Source organism: Malaclemys terrapin, chromosome 2, assembly GCF_027887155.1.
Source record: "Malaclemys terrapin pileata isolate rMalTer1 chromosome 2, rMalTer1.hap1, whole genome shotgun sequence".
Lineage (NCBI taxonomy): Eukaryota > Metazoa > Chordata > Testudines > Emydidae > Malaclemys > Malaclemys terrapin.
This window is the reverse complement of record NC_071506.1, coordinates 278,018,102-278,031,771: the sequence shown is the minus strand read 5'-3', so window position 1 is coordinate 278,031,771 and position 13,670 is coordinate 278,018,102.

The following is a 13,670-nucleotide window of genomic DNA, read 5'->3' as shown; positions in this document are numbered from 1 at the left end:
GATCCCCTTCCTGTCCTCCGAACCCCTTGGTTCCAGTCTGAAGCACCCTCCTGCACCCCCGACCCCTCATCCTCACCCCAGAGCCCGCACCCCCAGCCGGAGCCCTCACCCCCTGACCCCAAGCCCCTTCCCCAGCCCAGAGCCTCCTCCCACACCCTGAACTCCTCATTTCTGGCCTCACCCCAGACCCCGCATCCCCAGCCAGAGCCTTCACCCCCTCCCGCACCACAACCCCCAATTTTGTAAGCATTCATGGCCCGCCATACAATTTCCATACCCCTGCTTTAGGGGAACCTGGGGTTGAAATTGACCCTGAACTCAAGTTAAAAGCCTTACTTCACTGCTAGTTGAACCCACGTTAGCTAAGCAGTGCGGATATACCCATAGTGAGAGACAGTTCCTGGCCCAGAGACCTTATAGCATACATAGGCAAAATGGGTGCCGGGAGGGATAGATTATTATTCCCAATTTAGAGATAGGGAACTGAGGTCCAGAGAGATGAAATGATTTGCCCAAGGCCACACTGAGAGTCTGGTAGAGCTGTTCTTAAGGGATGGTTTTATGGCTCCCTAATCCCGGAACCAGCCAATGACCATTGAATTCCTGGCACTAATTGGAGCTGCTTCAGGGCTGCTTTAAGTGACACCCAGCTGCTCTCGCCTCAAATGGCCATTCTGGGAGTCAGGGGCAGCAGAACAGTGCTCCAGCCACAACTCCTTCAGGGGTGGACTTCCTACCCCCAAATGCCCACTGCAGAGGGTTCCTTGTATAATAATGAATGAAGATATCCCATCTCCTAGAACTGGAAGGGACCTTGAAGGTCATCAAGTCCAGCCCCCTACCTTCACTAGCAGGACCAAGTACTGATTTTGCCCCAGATCCCCAAGTGGCCCCCTCAAGGATTGAGCTCACAACGTTGGCTTTAGCAGGCCAATGCTCAAACCACTGAGCTATCCCTCCCCCCATATTCCTTGTATGGTTGTGTTTTGCAGTACACAGGAATCTGCATCCCCTGCACTCTGCCTGCCTAACTCACACAGAGAAGAATTGTACTGGTTCCTCTATGATAGGCCCCCACCCCCACAGAATCTGTGAGAAGAACAGGGCTTGTGCCTAAATGTTGAAGGAGATGCTGTTGGTTAGAGCAGATCATTGAGACTGAAGGGTTCTAATCCTGACTCAGCTACGGGGTTGCTGTGTGATCTTGGGTAAATCACTTACTTCTCTAGGCGTCAGTTTTCTATCGGTAAAAATGTGGGGATCATAGATAGGTTTCAGGCCTCGCTTCATCAGTTGCTTGTGGAATCCTTAGAGATCACTGGGAGAAAGAAGCTCCAGCAGCGGAAAGTGTTTTCCTAATGCTGAGAATTGCATCCCTAGCTCCCATCACCATCAATACACATTACCCATGCTGGCTAGCGAAAGACGAACCTTCCAACATCTGGAGGTTCAGAAGCATAGCCAGCTGCATCCAACACATGCGTTTAAGAGATTAGGCTGGAAACACCATGACACTACAGGCAAGATCCTCACTTATTGTTAATCAGCATCAGTTCTTTGACTTCAAAGCAGTTGCACCAATTTTCATCAGCTGAGGAACTGGCCCAGGCCCTGCTGGTTTCAGGCTGAACTTGAGGTTCACACAGAACCCGAGACCAGCTCCGCACAGACTTTTAAGTGTTTGAGGTCAGGAAGGTCAGGGGGAGAATGGACAGTCAAAAGAATAGGGGGGAAATAGACATTAAATCTGAACCTCACATTTTTGTTTCTTAGTTTGCAGGGGTGGATTTGACAGAGGTTCAGTCTATATGGGTGGAGAACAACTACCCAGGATTCCATAGAGCTTCAACTGCTTCTCAGATGTACTCCTGCCCCCTTCCCTGGCCACAGACATCCCTCTGCTTCGAAACGCCACTAGTCCTGTCTCAGGGCCTGTCTCCATGCCATGCCTTAGCACATTACTTCCCCTGCACCAACTCCTCCTCCCCATTCTTATCTGCCCCACATCGCCTCCTTCTTTAAAGATTTCCAGGACTCACCTTGGTCCCCATCTCAATGAATCCTGTCAATACCAGGGAGCTGTTACTGTTGCTGCTAGGGTGGCCTCTTTGCATGGGGTACGCCTGGCTGTCTCAGAGCTGGGGCCACCCCATATGTCACCTGCCTGCCTTTTCACGGCATTCTGTGCATGAATCGACCTTAGGTTACAGGGTCTCTTAGATGGTGCCCATCTAGGGTGACCAGACAGCAAGTGTGAAAAATCATGATGGGCGAGTGGGGGGTAATAGGACTCCATATAAGACAAAGCCCCAAATATCAGGACTGTCCCTATAAAATTGACACATCTGGTCACTCTATGCCCATCAGTCACAGCGTAGGAGCATGCTAAATCCAAACGGTGGACAGCCAGCTGCAAGGTGGTCTGATCTTAGGTGGACCTGGGGTCCTGCTGCCCTCCTCAACTCCCCAGCAGTGACACCAGGAGCAGCAAAAGTACTCTAAAAGTGGGGGGTCCACATGCACCTGAACCAGACCCCCACCCCTGTGCCACCCCTCAGGGCCCTGCCCTCGCACCGCTCGCTCCCCCAGAAGCCCCACCCCACCTCTTCCCCTGCAGGCCCCCCCCCATGCTGCCTCTTCCCTCCAAGGCCCCGCCCCCTGCTCACACCTCTCCACCCCCTCCCTCTGTCACTTGCCTTTACAGCCAGTAAAAAGTAAGAAGGCATAGCCCTCCCACTTTTAAAAGTGTGTTTGGGGGCACCATGCCCCCCTGGCCCCTCCCTGTTCCAGTGCCCTTGGGTGACACCCTTCAGGGGGCTCTCACAGCACAGAGGAAAGTTAATACAGCCTGTAACAGAGTCCTTGTGGGAGGAATCTGACCACACCCAGTAAACTACACTGGGTGGGTCACACCTAGATCCCACTTCCCCACTGCTTGCAGGGGAGGGGGTTCTGCCCTTTGTGAGCCTCCTTAAGTCTCTCCAGTTGGGGGATCAAAATGAAAGTCACAAATTCCCCATGATACTCCCTCCCTGCAGCCCCAGAAAACGGCAGGGAGGTGGCAAGTCTACAGTGGTGCCAATGATCCAGCCCCAGGGCAATGGGCCACATCTGGGTATGGAAATTGTATGGCGGGCCATGAATGCTCGGGTGAGGGTTCTGGGTGCGGGCTCTGGGGTGGGGCTGGGGATGAGGGGTTTGGGGTGCAGGAGGATGCTCCAGGCTGGGATTAAGCGGTTCAGATGAGGGGAGGACAAAAAAAGTACTTCAAAAACACCTTGAAAAGCAACATGAAGAAATGCAAGATGGACATAAATTTATGGGAAGCCCAAGCCCTTGACCGACTGAAATTGAGAAGAACCTCATGGCAGGGATCCCAGCATTTCAAGACCCAACGAAGACAACAGGAAATGGAGAAACGTGAAAGGAGGAAAGAACACGCTGCAGCCCAATTCAACAATCCAGGTCCGCCCCTTCCTCAGGGAAACATCTGCCCCAATTGCGATAAAGTCTGTGGATCCCGAATTGGTCTTATTAGCCACCTGCAGATCCATTAGCAATAATTAGCTATCGTTTCATGGAAGACGATTATCCTCGAATTCCAAGGGATCGCCAACTAACTATTAAGAGACTGTTACTGAGAAGGTTTCCCTAGTCTAATTGCTTGTTATTGAAGCCTGCTGTTTATTCTATTAATCCCCATTAGCTGAGAGCGCCGCAAGCGTCCTGGCTCTGAATGCCCATAGTTGCTGTAAATCTTTCAGTGCCTTTTGCCTAACATCTGTGGAAGGATGCCGACCTTGAACACGAGCCTGGCTTTGCCTAACACATCACTTTACTTTGCAGTAGTAGCACAAGGCATTCTGTTCAGCAGAGATGCTGCTTTCTGATTTATTGGGAAGGATCCCCCTACCCCCTACAAAATGCTGAATAGAAGAGATCTTCTACTCATCGTCATTTGGAATCTCTGGAAGGGCATGTAGAAGCCAAATGTGAGAATATGTAATTTCACCAGCTCAGACCAGATGCAGTATCCACTGTTCACTTGTGAGACAGCAGCAGATATAAACAATTAATATGTAGCACAAACATGCTTCCCAGGTGCAATATGATTACTTGCACCATATTGATCAGCCACTAGATGTCTGTCTGTTGCATAGCGTTTCAGATGTTGTGTCTTCCCTGGTAAACAGCGGAAACAAAACTGGAATTCAAGTTGCGTGGAAGCCTGGATGCTCTTTTCTTTAGTAAATGCTTCCTGTTTAAGGAGGTCTGAGATTCCAAAAAGCATGACACATGGGACTGGGTGAAGAAAGATGCAATGCTATCGTGTCAATGGACTGCCTACCTCTCTAGTAGACAAGGGGAGATCCAAGTGTGAAGGGCCCACCTCTGTGCAGGGATCAGCAGAGCCTCAGGTTCAGATGCTGAATCCCCTTCCCTCACCCTCACTCAAATAAAAACGTGTGTGTGTGTGGGGGGGTGGCTCTGGGATTTTGGGTTGGGTTCATATCTGATATAAATAAGGGCTCTCACACACAGATCTGAGGAATGTGGGGCTACTCAAGCTTGACGGCATCTCTGTTAGCTGCTATGTTTTGAAATGTTCACCCTATGTTTGAACCAAACCTGTTGTGAGGTTCAAAATATTCAGCTGATGTCTGTCTCCTCCCCACCTCTTTTATTTTGGACTTTTTTACTTCCTGGGTCTGGCAGGAGCCAGAAGGACACATGACATGGAAGGCTGTCCTCGAGGTATTTCTAATTCCAAGGGACAGAGGAAGGACCCGAAATCTCAGGAGGGACCCTGCTTCGGTGAATGATCCAGCCTGACGCAGGAAGTTTGAATAAGGTTCAGATATGCGTGTAAGCTTTGGGGTTATTATTGATTACTATAGTGCCTACAGACCCCATTGTGCTAGCTGCTGGCTGAGCTCATAGCAAGGGACAGTCCTTGCCCAATCTAAATAGACAGGACAGACAAAGGGTGGGAGGAGAAACAGATTCAGAGACAAAAATCACACAGCAGGTCAATGGCTGAGCTAGAAATAGAACTTAGGTCTCCTGACACCCAGCCTTGTGCCCCCTGCACTAAACCACACTGTCTCCCCGAAACCCTGGGGGTCCTCTAATAAGTAGTTTGAAGGCTACGGTGGCAGATTCTTTGCTAGGCAAGAACTGATTTCTTCCCAATGCATTACAAGAGTTAGTAAAACAATTATCTACTTGCACTGAGTCACCTACACTTAGTCTCGACCTACTGTGGCCATTGATTCATTCCTATTTTATATGAGTCTGTGATTTAGTAGAGAATATAATTGCAGGCGATCTCTAGGGAGCTTTTAGGTGTTAATTTCCACCCAGCATTATTTCATTTGGAATTACATAGTTCTTGGCTGATATTATCGGGCGGACACAGGGGAATTGCCAAAATCAGGTTACCGCAGAAAATATTCATGTCATAGAACCCAATTCACAAAATATTTAACCCTACAGTTTAGAGTCTGCACATTAAAGCTGGCATGCTCGCATCCATTATGCTCTCTTCACAGCAGCTCTGCTATTTGTAACAATCCAAAGCTCAAAAAATAGGCCCGGAGATGAGACGGAAGTCTTGTTGTTCAGAAAGAGAACTGAGGAGGAGCCTCCCATATATTTCGGTGCCTAAGTCCCTTGGGATGTCAGTCCCTTGGTTCTAGTCCACCTTTTCCTAGTCCTGACTCATTATGGGCAAAATTCACATCACCTCCGTCAAGCCACTATAACTAGTGGGTGTGGAGGTCTTGAGGAGGTAGAACCCATCCCCAAGAAGGGTCAAGGATTTAGGGTTACAATGAGGCCCCTTCATGGGCACCGCTCCAGCCTATGGATTAGGTTGAGTGTCCCAGTTTAGGGCACAGCACCTGTATTTCCCCTTAGTGGTTCAGCAAGGACATCCCTCTGCTCTCTGGGCCATCACCTCTCGGGTGGAGAAGTGTGTCTCTCTTCCTTCTGACCAGGGACTCTCCAGGCTGAACAGTTCCCTGTCTTCACTGTGTCATTCTCAGCAACAGACTCTCCCTAAGCCGGCCTGCTTATTTTCTCTTCAACGGTTTAACCATATAACTGCCCACAGTTCATAGTTACCACACGGCACTTCCTATGCAAGCCTAGTTTATTCTTAAGGTAAAAAGCACTACACAGAAAATATATTAAAACAATGAAAGAACCTACATGCTAATTCATTTACCAGAGATCCCCCCAGCCCCCAGACCCTCAGCTGTCATCAACATGGGTTCTGGCAGCTGAATCCTTTCGAACCCCCCAAAAAGGTCTCTTTTGTGGTCACAAGTTCATAACAGCCTCGCCTCTCAGCTCAGAACTAGCCCACTCATGAAAAGTTTACTCCAGTCTTTATACAGTTCAGGGGTCTTTGATAGGGGCGCTATTGGGGGGGCAAGTGTGCCCCTGACTGTACCACATTACAATTTTATGAACGGGGTGGTGCTGGTGGGGGCTTGCAGGGGTTATAGCCACCCCAACATTTGCCTTAGTCCCCCCACATAACCAACCCTCCCAGAGCTAAGTACCCAGCCAGCACCCGCTGCTTTCCAGCTGCCCAGTTCCTGCTTCCGCCATGGCAGTCTCCCCTTCTTTGGGAAGCTGATTCATGTTGTTGTGGTGCTTGGGAAGCTCGCCCGAGGCTAGAGGTGGTTGTCCCCGAGGGGTCTCTGCTGAGCTGACGTGGGGGGACAGGGAGCCTGTCTCTGCTGGTGCCTCCGGCTCAGGAGTGGGATCTGCGGCTGCTGCTGTACTGAACAAGCATTCAGGTCCTGAGTGCTCAGCTTAAAGAGACAGTGTGCTAACACACTCGCTCAGGCACACACAGAGTCTCTCCCAGACACACACACTTTCTCTCTTTTACACACACAGAGTCTCCCATACACATGCCCCATCACACTCTCTCTCTCTCTCTCACACATGCCCCCATCACACACTCTCTCATACACACAGTCCCCCTCACACACTCCTTCAACACACACACACACACTTGTTGTTGTGATTACTTCCTGTTGAAATGTGCCATGCACTCATTTTCTGTCATTTTATTCTTTCAATGTTTGTTAAGGATTACAGTGCTGTTATTTTAATTTTTTGCCTGGCCTGTGCATTTCATAATTTTATCTCTCTCTTATGCTTCAATTTAATTCGTTGAGTAGTGAGTTCAAAAATGCCTAACCTGTCCCGGCTGGCGTAATTACCATTATTACTTTTATTACCACATTGTGCTTTGTCATTCATTATTTAAAGTGGTACAATCCAATAATAGTACCCTTCTAGAATGTAAATTTAGCTTGTAATCACCTTAGCAGTGCCAGTTTAAAAAAAACCCAAAACATTAGCTAAATACATAACTTCAGACAGATGAAGGTCGCTTATTTTTAAATTGTATTTTTAATTATATCTGTAAAACAACTTAAAATTCATATGAAAATAAATGCGGTTCCAGGGTGGATACTAATAGTAATGATGCAGTCAAATGTGAGTGAGTCACACACATGATTGTGATCAGTAAACATAAATGCTAAAATAATTAGAAAAATAAATTCCTGTTCTTAATAAAACAGAAAAAAGAAAAACCTTAATCACGTATGTTAAAATTAAGTAAATACATTTTTAATGGAGTGAAAAACAATTGACTAAAATAAAGTAGATAATAGCAGTAACAGAGTATGTCTGGTAGAGAAAGTAAGCAGATTTTAATTTATTTTTATTTATCTCTACTAAAGGTAGTGCACAAAGTATCCAACTTGTGATTCTGATATCCGTGCTAAGGCTCCAAAACAAATACCTCAAGGCTTGGGATTGGGAATTTCTTGCTGCTGTATCTCCTGATTGTTCTAAACTTACATAAAATGTGGCTTTAATTAATATTTGCTTATATTTTTTCTTTCTTTATATAGGAATTAGATATAGTGCTCCTGTCAGCTAATTTCTAAGTTATTATCTGCAAAAATACTAGCATTTTCAGGTGCCTAGGTAGCCCTGGAATCACAGTTAAAGTTGCCCCCCACCTCCCACATTACCAAAATCTGAAATGGCACTCCTGGTCTTTGGAAGCAAGTAATTAGTAGACAATGGGTCTCTCCCAGGGCATAGCTTCATCAGGCCTTCCAAATACCTTCGAGAAAACCCACTTCACACATATTGTCCCAGGCAGTTCCTTGATGTTCCTAACATTTACATTAGTCACATTCCTAGAAAAGTTACCTACAATTCTACAATAATACATAAACAATTGCATTTTTAATACTATAGACCCCAAAGGTATTAAACCTAATTCAATAAGGTTTTAGTCCAAGAACATTAATCTTAATCCTGTAAGGTTATTGAGGGATATTGTCAGTCTGTCACAAGGAGTTATGGTTTCAGCCCCCAGTATCAATTTAGTAGTATGGATGGACCACCGGACCTACATAAACGCAGGCCTGGGACTACCTGCATGAATAACACCATCATTATTTATACTGTAGTAGGACCTAAGAGCACCAGTCATAGACCAGGATCCCATTGCGCTAGGGGTTTGTAGGGATCCCCGTCAGTCTCAGAGGGAGGCCAGGCCCCCTCACTACCACATAGCTATAAAGGAAAAGCTCAATGGGAAATTAGCAGTCTCAGGGCTCTGGCCCTCTGGGCAGGGCAGAGCAACAAGGAGTTTGAAGGGCTCTGGCCTTCTGGGCATGGCAGAACAGTAAGCAGTCTGAGAGCTCTGACCTTCTGAGCAGGACAAAGCAATAAGAAATCTATTGCCTGGCCTCCTGGCTCAGGCAGACAGCAGACAGATGAAGGCCTCTTGGCCTAAGGTGGGTAGGTAGCCACCCCAGGGGTGGGGCGGCCACAGGGGGTAGAGTAGGGTGACCAGATGTCCCGATTTTATAGGGACAGTCCCAATTTTTGGGTCTTTTTCTTATATAGGCACCTATTACCCCTTCCCCATCCTGATTTTTCACATTTGTTGTCTGGTCACCCTAGAGCAGAGGGACCCAGGCCCACCCTACTTCATCAGATCCCAGCCCAGGGCGCTAATCGTGGCGTATGGTTCCACCACTGGGTCAGCGGGGATCGCACCAATACACGCTGGCCAGAATTCTGGCAATACAACTGGACTATTGTCTGGTGTCCCTGGGCTACTTCCTACTAGCCCTCTGTTTCCTGGTCATCCTACATCTGCCTGGGATACATGGCCAGCGGCAGTCCCAGTAGCTCCTCTGGGTACTGGTCAGTCAGCAGTCCCGGCACCTCCTCTGGTTCCTGGACGCTGTAGAGCTCCATCTTGGGCACAGAGCTTGGCAGTGGGCTACAGACATCTGCTTCCTTCTCTGGCTCTTGCACAACTGAGCTGCAGAAGCCCGGCTTTTAAATTTCCTATTTCTCCCCTCTGCTTCTGGAAGGGGTGTGGCTTTTGTGGCTCCACCCACCAAGAGGTGGGGAGTGGTTCCTCCCCATGAGTCTCAGAGGGAGGCCACACCTCTTCACTACAGAGTTCTACAAACCCAGATCAAAGTTACATGTGGCAGAATGTTGCTAGGTTGCTGGGGGTGTGATGATGAGGGGCATTATTATGACTTGGACATTAACTGAATGGAGAGAAGAACACCGAGGTTGGCATGATGGAAAAGAGCTACATTGTCTCAAATTACAATCTAAGTAGCTTTGTTGATACTATGCATGCTGGAGTAAAGGTGAATAAGGCAATTCCCTGGGATTTTTAAGTTTGCACTGATTCATGAGAAAGAGTAAAGACAAAATTCAAAATCAGTGTGATCTTAAAAAAACTCACAACTGGGATTTTTTTAAAAAATTGGACTATATTAAATAATGTAAGTTACATCACCAAGTTTATGTGGGGCAGCTCTCTGTCTCCCTCTAATGGCTGGCCCACAGAGTTGTTCTGAGTCTACAGCCTTTGAGTTAACCGAGTTGTTGACTAATTCAAGCAGTACAGACTCATGCTTTTAGGTCCAGAGTTTCATCCCCACTGCTAACTTATCCAGAGGCCTCGCACTGCCTAAAACAAACACTATTAAATAAATCCTAACTGAACAAAAGATTTAAACTTGCTAAAAATATATTCAACCCTCAAAGTTGTGCAATGAGGTTGTTACATTTTCTGTCCACATAATCAACATTGTTTAGATCAGTACATTTAAAAAAACTAACCCCCCCCTAACCTCCCCCCCCCCACAAATCATAGGCTTGACAGTTCGAAGCTGGAATGTGAATGACATCTTCATTCAGGAGGCAGACTAATGACTCCATGCTGGAAAAACAAAGCTGTCAGTGAAATATTACTGAGAATATGTTGCCAAACCAAGCATCACATGCAGTGTGTTGTACGGGCATATGAAATACTAATGTCCTACTGCTAAATATTTCTCTCTAACAGAACACTCTGGTTTAATGTTGGATGGGCCAGATACTCAGCTGATATAAACAGATGTAGCTCCATCTCTCTCAGTCTTTCCTGATGAAGCTGTTCCCCTGTGTATAAATAATTAAATATTCATCAGAGCAAAGGACTTGAACTCAGCTCTGCTACATTCCAGGTGCGGGATCTTAACGCCTGGACTACAGAGTCATTCTGATGCATATAGCCTGACCTAATGACTATTTATACACAGTGGATCAGCTTCTCCAGGCAAAATTGAAAGAGCGCCACATTAGATGACCCTGTAGCTCAGTGGATAGAACCCTTGCACCAGATGTGGGGTCAAATCACTGTTCCACATCAGGCAAAGGCGGGAACGGAATCCCTCTCTCTCCCATACTTGGTGAGTGCGCTAACCACTGACTAAAGTTTATAAGAAGGGCTCCTCCTCTGGCAATTTTTTTCACAAGAAATAGCTTAGAGGCCTAACTCCAAGAGAAGGTTCACAGCTGTGAATCCCAAATGGAGATAGGTACCTAAGTCCCTTGAAGGGGCGGGGCCTAGGACCCCCCCCCTCCTCAGTATCTCCCATTGGCTTGCTTAGGCACCTCGCTTCCACCTGCCCTTAACGTGAGGAAGCCTGCTGGGGGTCACCTCTCCAACTCTTGCCAAAGGCAACAGAAGTACTGCCCTCATGAAGGCCCTGTTCTCTCTCAACTGGTTAGCGATAGGCACGTTTCAACCCCCCAGGACCTCTGAGCATCCCCCGGGATGGGAGTGTCCAGCCCCTGATCCACTGGACAGTCACAGTGTTCCCAGATTTGCTTCCCTCAAAGAAGCAGCGCACCCCCACTTACCAGTTCCACCTCAGGTCATTGCTCCGCTTCACACACAGCACTTAGACACGTTTATAGTGAAAACAAGCTAAAGTTTATATAACCAAGAGAAGAGATTTCAATGGCAGCAAGTAGCAGTATTGGAAATGAATGGATGCATGTGAAATAAAACCATAACACACATTCTAGAACTGGACCCTTCCTTGTCCTGTAGAGCAAAGCTCACCTCAAAGTCCTTCCAGCATTTCAGCCAGGCCTGGCTGTGATCTTCCATTAATGAGACAAATTGCACTGCCAACTTGCCTACTCTGTGAAAGATGCCAAATGTACCTCTCCATTCTCAGATATACTTCAGCAATCCATTGTCTTTACTCCTAAACAGGACCCCCACCTGCTGTTTATTTTTTCCTGTACGTTTCCTCACGTGAAGAGTTTGCAATCTCTTGATTAGCATTTGGCTCAGTACACCAACAGGCATCCACTAGGAGAGCCAATGGCCAGTACACACATGACTAGAGAGAGAAATAAGTGTTTGTTACCTCTTGTTTGGAAGGGATCTGTCAGAGACACATTATACCTGCCTTAAGAACATCATTTTCAGTACAGACACATAACTCCTTAAATATTATCTGCAGACACATTTCACAGTGATTGCGATGTCCAGTGAGCTACTGGCTCTTGGTAGAGACCTCACATGCCACCTTTTAGTGAATTATTATGCATGTATCTGACCCAGGGGGTCTCTGTAAAGCTCTGTGCATCCCCAGGCCTGCCACCAGCTGGCAACAAGGCATACCCAAGTCACACCTATCTCTCCCCTTGCATTATATAAGGGGCAAAGCATCTAACTCAGGGATGTGAATTTCATTAGGTGGCAGGGCACCTAACATTAGGTGCTGCAGTGCTCAATCTAAGTCCCCTTTGTAGGTCTAGCCCCTAATCACTCTGTGCCTTAGTTTTCCATCTGTAAAATGTGTATAAAAGTGCTGTCTTAACTCACAGTGGGGATTGGACGGGGCTAGAAGGACAAACACATTACAGAATGTGATGTGCTCCCATACGGTGGCAATAGAAGTACTTAACATAGATGCAGACATAGCTTTCTTGCCAAGTGTCACACAGGAACTTTGTGGTAGAGCTACAAGTTGAACCCACATCTCTTGCCTTATTACCCAGAGCCTTTAACCACAGGACCACCCTTCCTCTCAAAGCACAGCATCTGTTGTCAAATGTGACGAAAGCCAAAATGAGAAAGGACGACCTAGTGTTAGCCCTCTGCGTTCCATTCATCAATTGTTCTGATCTCTCTGTGTTCTGGCAGTGCCCACCATGCGCTGGGCACTCTCCACACACATATTCAGTCCAAATAAGACCCAGTCTGGCACTGGGCATGTTCAGCTTGCCAGGCTCACTCTGTGTTATCCCAAGAAAAGCAGGACAGAATGTTAATGAGAACGGGGGTTGTTTAAATCAGATTCTCTTCTGTTTATTAATATCCTAGAGGCTTAGTGGAGGCACGGAGGACTATGCAGTGGCCCTTTAATTAATCTGTGTGCATAAAAAGGGAATTTATAAGTGATCAGCAGGCTTGGGTGGGTGTTTCGGAGACAATGCAGCGGCGTGAGTTGTGAATATGTGATTAATTAAGGGCACAGCAGGATGGACTATATGGCCCTGGGATTTGGATTTGTCTTTGGTCCCACCAAACAAGGGAAATTACCTACAGGGTCCTGGCAGTGGAGAAAAAGCTCCAGAGGGACTTTCCGAAGAGTGGCCTGGAAGCAGATGGGCCAGGGTAAAGAAGTGGAGGAAGAGACTTCGAGTTGGTAACCAGGGGAGAGCGGCAGGATTTGACAACTGAGTGGAAAAGAGTAAAGGGAATAAAGTGTTGAGTGGCAGGGAGCCAAGAGCCATGGATGGATTGGAGGTCACTGAAGCAACTGGGACATGGAGTGGTGGGGACGTACTGAAGATAAGGAGGTAGTTGTCAAAAAGAAGGAATGCAGAAAGGGGGGACTAGCGAGGGAGCAGTGGTTAGTGGAGTGAGTGGTCATTTTGGTGAATGTGAGTGCTGATCTCAGGTTCAATGTCGAATAGGGAGGTGGGGATGATGATGGGGGGGGGACAGCTGGTTATAAATGAATGTCTTAACATCTGTACCACTATCAGCTCCTTTACTACTGAGAGGGGCTGAAGCTCAGGGTATTCAGACAAGGGGTGTTGCTTTGAACGATTATAGACATAAGGACTAGCTGCCAGTTTCGAATCAGATCCGAACTTTACCAAGGTGCAGGCGAGGATGGGGGCAGGATCTGAGAGTTTGGTCTGGGCCCAGCACTGCTTTCTCCCTCGGTGTGCGCCAAATGTCAAAGCGCTGCCTTATTTTTCCAATTCCCTTCCCCAAAGTCACCAGTCAGAGTGTCGTT